Source organism: Vanellus vanellus, assembly GCF_965231255.1.
Source record: "Vanellus vanellus genome assembly, contig: HAP1_SCAFFOLD_386, whole genome shotgun sequence".
NCBI classification, from domain to species: domain Eukaryota; kingdom Metazoa; phylum Chordata; class Aves; order Charadriiformes; family Charadriidae; genus Vanellus; species Vanellus vanellus.
The window spans coordinates 91,329-99,658 of record NW_028128834.1 but is presented as its reverse complement, the minus strand read 5'-3'; positions in this window follow the sequence as shown (position 1 = coordinate 99,658).

The window sequence follows — 8,330 nt, the reverse complement described above, 5'->3', positions numbered from 1 at the left end:
GTTAGTCGTCTGGCAGTCATTCTCCATGAACCCCAAGTCCTCCACACCTACCTACCTACCTACCGACTCTCCAGAAATGAGTCGGACCGCAGCAGAATTGACACTGCCTGACCTGCAGTAGACGTATCAGGCCAGAAATGACAGTTTCAAGAAAGAAAAGACAACCCAATTGAACAGAGCAGCAAAAAATCAACCAGAAGAAACACTGGACAAATTACACAAAAATCAAAACCCTAAACAGACAAACGAGCTGAAAAAGGATCTCCCACAAAAAAAGACCACACAGAACACGCTGATGCGGATGGTGGCTGGATGCGGCCTTTCCTCTATAGAGAGGCACTTCCCAAGAGCTGGATCTCTCACTGGGGCACTGGGAAGCCCTCCTCGGGCCTGGATGCCTGAGAAACCGCTCTGCGCTGCTGCATATCTCACCAAAATGAGAGGGGTGGAGGAAGGCTGCTTTGGTGGCCTCCAAGAGAATCAGCTCACCTGGGCTGCTCTGCGGCCACCGGGCACTTCTGCTGTCAGGTGGGGCTCAGCATTGCTCTGCAATCAGGCGTCACCTCCCTGCAGGACGCTCTCTAGCACAAGGTACATCTCTCCTTAGTCTCCCTGGGGACAAAGATCGAAGGGAGGGATGGGGTTTGCTTGGCCCCGTTCCCAGGGTGCCACAAGAGAGACCTGCCACCCCCAAATCATCTGTGTGTTGCGGACACTACATATGAACTGCAGACATGGGTCAGAACAGCCTTGGGGAGCAGACGAGCCATTCTGCAGTGCCCCTGGTGCTGGCAGAAAGCAGAGCTGGAGTCCAGGGCAGCCAGTGGTGGGGCCCTGCAGGGTGCAGCGCCTGCAGGAATGCCCGGCTCCTTAAGCCTCGGCCCCAGGGCTGCAGCTCGGGGCCGGCACCGGTTGGGGCTTTGCTGGGAAAAAACAGGCGAGGGTGACCCTGACACTCAGCACGCGTACCGGGTCCCACTAACCTGTCCCTCTGCCTATCACCACCACGGGGTGCAGGAAGCAGTTCTGCTGGTCCTGGCGTGGTCCTGAGCCATGTCTCAACAGAGGAGTCTTTAACCAGAGGGCCTAAAAAGAGGAAAAGTTGCCCAGAATTAGGCTGCGCTTAAGTCTTTGCAGGCAGTATGGTTTTTTGAGCTACACGGTGGTGCCGCTCCTGGGGAGCGCTCAAGAAACGGGGTGGCTGCCTCTACCTGCAGGCAGGCAGTGGAGTGTGTGCAACAGAAGCAAGTGCCGGTTTGTGCGGCTGTGGAATGGGTTTGGTTTTCAACTGTGCCCACCCTGGTATGCCGGGTTCCTTTTCCCTTGCAGGTGGTATTTAGAGCTTAAACGATATTTTTTTAAAAAAGCAAAACCAACAAGCAAATAGACAGAAAATGACTGTTTTTCTTTTCCCCCTCCACCGCTCTCCCCTTCCCCGCATCTCTTTCCCACTCTACCCCTCTGCCCTCTCCTCACCAGGATGGTTGCTCCCTCCCCTTCCCTGCCCAGCTCCCCCCTGCTCTCCCCTCCCGCTGTCCCTCTCCCCTCCCTCTGTCCTCTCCTGCCCCTCTCCAGCCACCCCATCGCCCTGTCCCACCCCTCTCTGCCGCTCTCCCCCTCTCTCCTGCTCCTCCTGCCGGCCCCGCCGGGGCTCCGGGGCCTGGCCCTGGGCCGGGGCAGCCCCGAGGAGGCAGCCAGGGGGGCTGTAGGGGGGCGGGGGACAGAGGGCAGGAAGTGGCGCCGCAGGGCATGCTGGGAGCTGTAGTCCCGGGGCACGGGGCTGCCCAGCGGCCATGTTCCTTTCCGGGCCCCGCCGGCAGCTCTCATGGCCCCACAGGCCGCTGCCGGGCTGCCCTGTCGGTCTCGGGAGGCGCAGTCCCTGCTCCAGCTGCCACTGGGCTGAGGTGAGGGGTGGGGCCACCCGGGGGTGGCGGGGCAGCCCCAAAGCGCCCGCAGTGATGGGGTCCCAGTCAGCTTGAGCCGGGCCTGGACGCGGCAGCCCCGGGAGGGACCCGGGAGCCGCGGAGGGGAAGGGGATGGAGAGAGACCCCCCCCTGGGCACAGGCAGCGGGCACCCCGACTCCCACAGCCCCCTCAGCCGCCCCAGCCCCAGCGCCTCCCCTGAGGGCTCTCCTGCAGCCCCAGGCCACCCCACGGCCTGTCCTAGCAGCAGCGAGCTGGGCCTGGGGCGCGCTCCATCCCTGGTAACGCAGTGCTGTCAGCGTCAGCGCGGGGAAGGAGCGGTGTTTGCAGCAGCTCCTGCAGCAGGAGGGGCTCCAGCCCGGGGCCGGCTGAGGGAATCGCGGTTCTTTCCCTCTCCCAGAGGCCGCACTGAGGGTTCAATTGTCCGTCCCTCCCCCAGGGGTGTTGTTGTCTGCATCTGGCTCAGGCTGAAGTTGAAGAGAGCAGAAGAAGCTGAAGCAGCTGGAGAAGGACATGAAGGGCATGCTGCCCCCAGCTGCAGACAAGAGACAGCCAGCCGTTCCAGCTGAGGCAGGGTTCGTAAAATTCTGCCGGCAGCACGGAGAGCAGGACCTGCGTTGCGTCCTGGGCCCTTGGGGCTGTGTCGCCCCTGTGCTGCGTCCGGATCCCTCCCTGTGCCTGTGCTCCCCGAGCCTTTCCTTCGCTGGTGTCACTCTTTTGCTTCCCTGTACCTCTCCTCATCTGGCTAGTCTTGTATCCTGCTTCCTGCCCCTGCTCTAGTCTCCAGCCCCTCTCTTTCTCTGGCATGCTACCTGTCCCTTTTTTCTTCTTGCTCTTCCTCTGTCCTGCTCCGTTTTCCTCTTTTTCTCTTCCTCTCTCTCTGTCCTGAAGCACTTTGCTGTTTTCTCATTCTCTGCCTCTTTGTCCCGCTCTGCATCCCCCTGTGGTTAACAGTCTCTCTGGCCTCTTCCCTCTCCTGCTTTTTCTCTCTCTGCCTGTATGTCTCACTCCCCGTACCCGTCCTCCTTGTGGTCTCTCTCCTTCCTCCTCCTCATCATAGAATCATAGAGTTGTTTAGGTTGGAAGGAACTTTAAAGACTGTCTCATTCCAACCCCCCTGCCCTGGCCAGGGACACCTCCCACTAGACCAGGTTGCTCAAAGCCCCATCCAGCCTGGCCTTGAACACCTCTGGGATGGAGCTTCCACAGCTCCTCTGGGCAACCTCGTCCAGTGTCTTACCACCCTCAGAGTGCAACATTTCTTCCTACTATTTAATCTAAGTCTCCCTTATTACACTTTGAAGACATTACCCCTTGCCGTGTCACTCCATGCCATTGTACAAAGTCCCTCCCCAGCTTTCTTGTAGGTGCCCTTCAGATATTGGAAGGCTGCTATAAGGTCTCCCCAGAGCCTTCTCCTCTCCCGGCTGAACAACCCTAACTCTCTCAGCCTGTCCTCATAGGAGAGGTGCTCCAGCCCTCTGATCATCTTTGGGACCTCCTCTGGGCCCGCTCCAACAGGTCCATGTCTTTCCAATGTTGGGGGCTCCAGAGCTGGACGCAGTACTAATGCAGGGGAAGAATTCAAGGGAATAGACTCAGAGCAGACTCTGGGGAAAGAAGAGCTGCATGCAGAAGATGTGTGTAGATTGCAACCTCACTTCACTTAATCGGTCCTTCTCTCCACGTTTAGGAAAGCACACGCAGCATTACTGTATTGAGAACAACCAAGTTCCTGAAAATGTGCCTTTGGAGAGGAACACCCAGATCCGGAAGAAGAGAACTTCTCTTCATTGCCATTGCGAGCCTTACCACAAGATTCAAGCTTCCTTCTTCTCAGAACATTTTGTGCCTAGTTCTGTGGAAAAACAGGCCCATGTTCTCTCATGGCAGGCACAGCCTCTCTCCTTTTGTGGTTCTTCAAACACAAAGCAGACCTTAGGAAAGCTCTCGATTGGAGTACTCTACAGGAATACTGAAGTACTGCCTCCAGTCAGTCAAGGGGAAACAATATATCCATGACGCTTGTGTGGCGTTAAGGGGCCAAGTAGTTTTGGCAGAAAATAAACCCCCTTGCGTTCTAACACTCCTCACCGAGGTGGGAGGCTAGGTGCGGCTAGGTTTAAATTCTGAGTGATGCCCAATTCACCACTATCAGCCCAGGCGCGTTTGATATATTAAACTGTTACGGTTCTGAATACACTAATAGAGGACTGCACCTTCAGCCCAGTTGTGCTCATGAACTAACACGGCCACGCTTCGGTCGCGTTCAATGAGAAACCCAAACGACTAGCTGCCTACACAGTACAGTTTATTTAGACAACAGATACACAAGTTCTTTTGGATTGCCCGTGATAGTGACTGTCTGCAAAGCATGTGCGAATGCTAAAGATGCTAGCAATATAGCTCGGTTAGAAAAGCGCTAAGTTATAAAACCGCTCTGTATAGAGATTTCTAAGTTTCCAGGGGAAGCACTTGGTATCGCCAAGTGTTTGAATCTTACCCACAAGCATCCTCATTGCGGGGGAAGAGAGGCTCAGCCCGTCGACTGGTCCCAGAAGTCCACGACGGTGTCTTCCCTCATCCCCCTTTTCTTGGGCTATTTTTATACTATTTTTTATCTTCAAGGTGGAGTTTGAGCGACTCTAGTCATACATACTTTCATTATGATTGGAGTAAAATTTTCCCGCCTCGCATTTAAAGGTACAGTTGACGAAAAAATTCAGGGCGCAGACTCAAGGAGGAGTGGTCGCACCTTGGAGGCGCCTAGCTTTTGGGATGGAGGTGTGTTTTGGTATTATAATGACACTCTAATGAGCAAAGTTCAGTAAAGGACAGCATTTCATCAAAAAAATGGCAGATTGTTGGCTCAGGGTAACAAGTAGGCGGTTTATCAGTTCTATAAGACCTTTGAGGGCTCCAGTTGGTCCCCAAGTTCCCATTTTATCCCAAAGTTTTAGCCGCAGTGTCTCCACTCTGCTCCATCCTTCGCACTGCTTTCCTTCCGTGGTACCATCTCGTTCCCATGCTTTCCGGATTATCACAGGGTTTGGCCTTGGAGTCTCCACCCCACTCCACTCCCCGTGTTGCTTTGTAAGCAATATTGTACAGGGAATCACAGATGTAGCGGATTCTTCAGCTACCAGCTGCGGCTGTATGTTACCCTAGAAGCATTTTGCGTTTATACCTTTCCTTAATGCGTGAACAATGCTGTATTATTGATCATTTTTAGTAATCATTCCACAACTTGTATACAACCCTAGGGTAATACTGCAGAAGAATTGAAAAAATACCCAACAAAACAAACCCCCTAAAAAAAACCCCACACCCCAAACTCCAGAATCGACAGTCAATGTATTAACTGCCATTTCAGACAGAAGCCTAAACAGAAACTGACATAAAGTAAGGGGGCAGAAAATAGGAGGGAAAGGGTAATGTCACTGCTGGAGTGCTACATTTACATTACAGTGGTTTCCTAAAACCCAAGAGCTTGGCGAAACTGAAGATTGAGCCAGGAGAGATGACAGTTGTGCTTGGCGGCCATAAAACAACGGGCACGGCTCTCTGCATTTCTGCAGCCTCTAAGGACAAAGAGCAACTAGGGATCCTGGCGGTTACTGACATAGTAATACTCAACCAAATACAAATACATAGTAATACTAAACCAAATACGTAGTAACACTAAACAAAGTACAGTAAACCAAATACAAATACATAGTAATACTAAACCAAATACATAGTAACGTTAAAAGTACAGTAATCCAAATACAAATACATAGTAATACTAAACCAAATACTTAGTAACACTAAACAAAGTACAGTAAGCCAAATACAAATACATAGTAATACTAAACCAAAAAGCATCCGCTTTCATAGAAATCCATCTGAAAAAGGTCCTAAGTGCTTATCCTTTGCTTCTTGAAGGGAGAGTCTCTTCTAACATCTGCTGCTGTAACTGGCTCTCTCGGTTTTCTCACACCTTCTAACAACTCAGCCTTGCAAAATCCCTCCTTCTCATCCCCTCTTCTTCTCTTGCGGTGTTTGTTCTGTATATTTTCCGGTCTTGACGTGGGGTAGGTATATGAATTGGAGTAAAATGAAGCACTACAGGGAGACTTGGACCTTTAAAAAAACACAACACAAAAGCAATAAATGAAAGTATTTTTTTCCTCCCAAGTTTGGTTTGGTTTGGGTTTTGTTCCTCTCCATATGCTTTTGCGCAAACTTTCAGCTGCTGACAGCGCTACTGCAAACTGAAGAACGTGATCGCATGTAAATGTTTCTGCTTCCAAGACAGAACAGCTGCTGCTTTGTAAGTGTAAAAGCATACAGGAAGGGTAAGTCTGTTTCCACTCGCTTCTAGCACACGAGCTACCATCGCTGTTGATTGATTTAAGGCGCTGTGCACTGGCCTCTACTGGTATGTGAACGCACACGTTTCACCACTGGGCAACCACGTGCAGTGCAAACCCTTTTTGTTGCAGTAAGATGCAAGAAGAGAACTCTTAACGTCTACAGTGCACTATCAAACATCAAGAAAACACAATTCAGCCTGAAGACAGTCAACCTCAATTTTAAAATGCCAGCTTAGGCTATTGAACTTCAATCCTTATTTGGCAATTTGTACAGGATGCAAAATACTTGTACTGCAATCCTACGTGCAGCACTATTTAACCAACACTTCTGCCCAGCTGTTCTAGCAAACTTTAGCACATAATCGCTCACACCAAGGATAGTGACGGCATTTCAAGAAACGTGCTACCTAAAGGCATCTCTAAACTCAGCCTCTAGTACTATGACTCAATGCCGTTACTCGAGGAAAGATACTGGCAGCATTACTAATAGAGAGCGATTCAGACTCCTGCCCAAGTGATTTTGGGGATAGAAGACATCAGCTAGCCTGAGATTTGTCTTCACGAGTTTTTCTTGCATTCTTTTTTTAAAGAACCCTTTCACAGTATTCCTCATATGTTCATTGGCACCATTCCTCCTCTCAAAGTCCTTCAGGGGAGCTGGAGGCACGGGCACAGAGACCGGTGGTGATGCTGGCAGCGTTGGGGCTCGAGTCCCGCTCTCTATTGGGAAATCAATTTCTTCAGCTCTCTTCAGCAGTAATCAAAAGGGTGACTTTCCATCTGATCCTTTCATTATGTTTAGTTTTCACGTGAGATTATGGTTTCCTCAAAAAGCATTCATTTTTCACAGTCCTCTTTCCAATCCCGTACTGGGGTTTTATTTACAGTAACCTTACTGCATGCACAGATCCCCTCTGTTAAAGCCAATTCAAAATAAGCCGTTTAAAAATCAATTACCGCTTGTATTCTCCACAACTCTCTGTGCATACTTTTTTCATTACAAATCAGCTGCTGTGTGAGTGACACCTTATGGAATCATTTGACGGGTTACAAGAAGGAACATACTGAATTTCTGTAGAATACTTACAGTTGGCAGCCCGGTCTGCCACCTGCTGAGCAAGGTGTACTGGCTCTCCCTGGGTGACCTTTTGGAGTGGGGAGAGGAAAAAGAACAAAGATCCCATTCAGTTGATCTGCAGGTAATTTGCTTAAAGACATTCGGAAGTTGCAGTTACTTACCAGTTGTGGGTAGTGATTGTCCTTGGCGACACCTCTGTGACACCGACACCAGATGTGCCGTCACCAGAGCAGTAGGAGGTCGAACGCTGTTGGCACCACTACGAAACAAACAAACAAACAAACAAACAAACAAGCAAATTTCTATTATTCAAAGAGTGTTTTGGAGTGCTACGTGAAAGATAAAGCTACTTCAGAGGCTGCCCGAGAGGTTCTTTTGAATTGTGATCCTTTGTGTTCAATGGTACGGCTGAGCCTGACCATCTGCTGGGCAGAGTGGCTGTTTGCATTCAAGGCATAAAGGCGAAAGGGTATAAGCCCTAAGGAATCGTACAGATTTTTCATGTAGTTTCCTGTGACCGCACTGGGTTGCACACTTAGACTGTCAGGTTTGTAAATTCCTCAAATTTACAGTGTTTCAATGTTTATTACCCAATCTGTATGCATCACTGACTACGCTGTGTATTACTGAGTAATACTCAACCATACTGAATACTGTGTATTCCTTATTCTAACATTGACGACGGAAATACTATAGAAGAAAGTAGAGCGAACACACCTGGCCAATTTTACCTATGATTGCACTTTTACACTTTTCATTAAAATATTATTCCCCCAGTACTAAAGAGAAGTTAATGCACTCAGGAAGGTTTAACATCAAGGAATGGTTTCTTTAGGAATTGCTAGCCACTTACAATCAAAGGGCTCCTGGGGAAAAAACGTTCCTCTCTCAGGGTAAACCTGAGAGAGCGACCTGTACTGAGCGACTGATAAGGGAACCAAACGGGAAATGCTTTGGAGAAAATTCTTGCATGA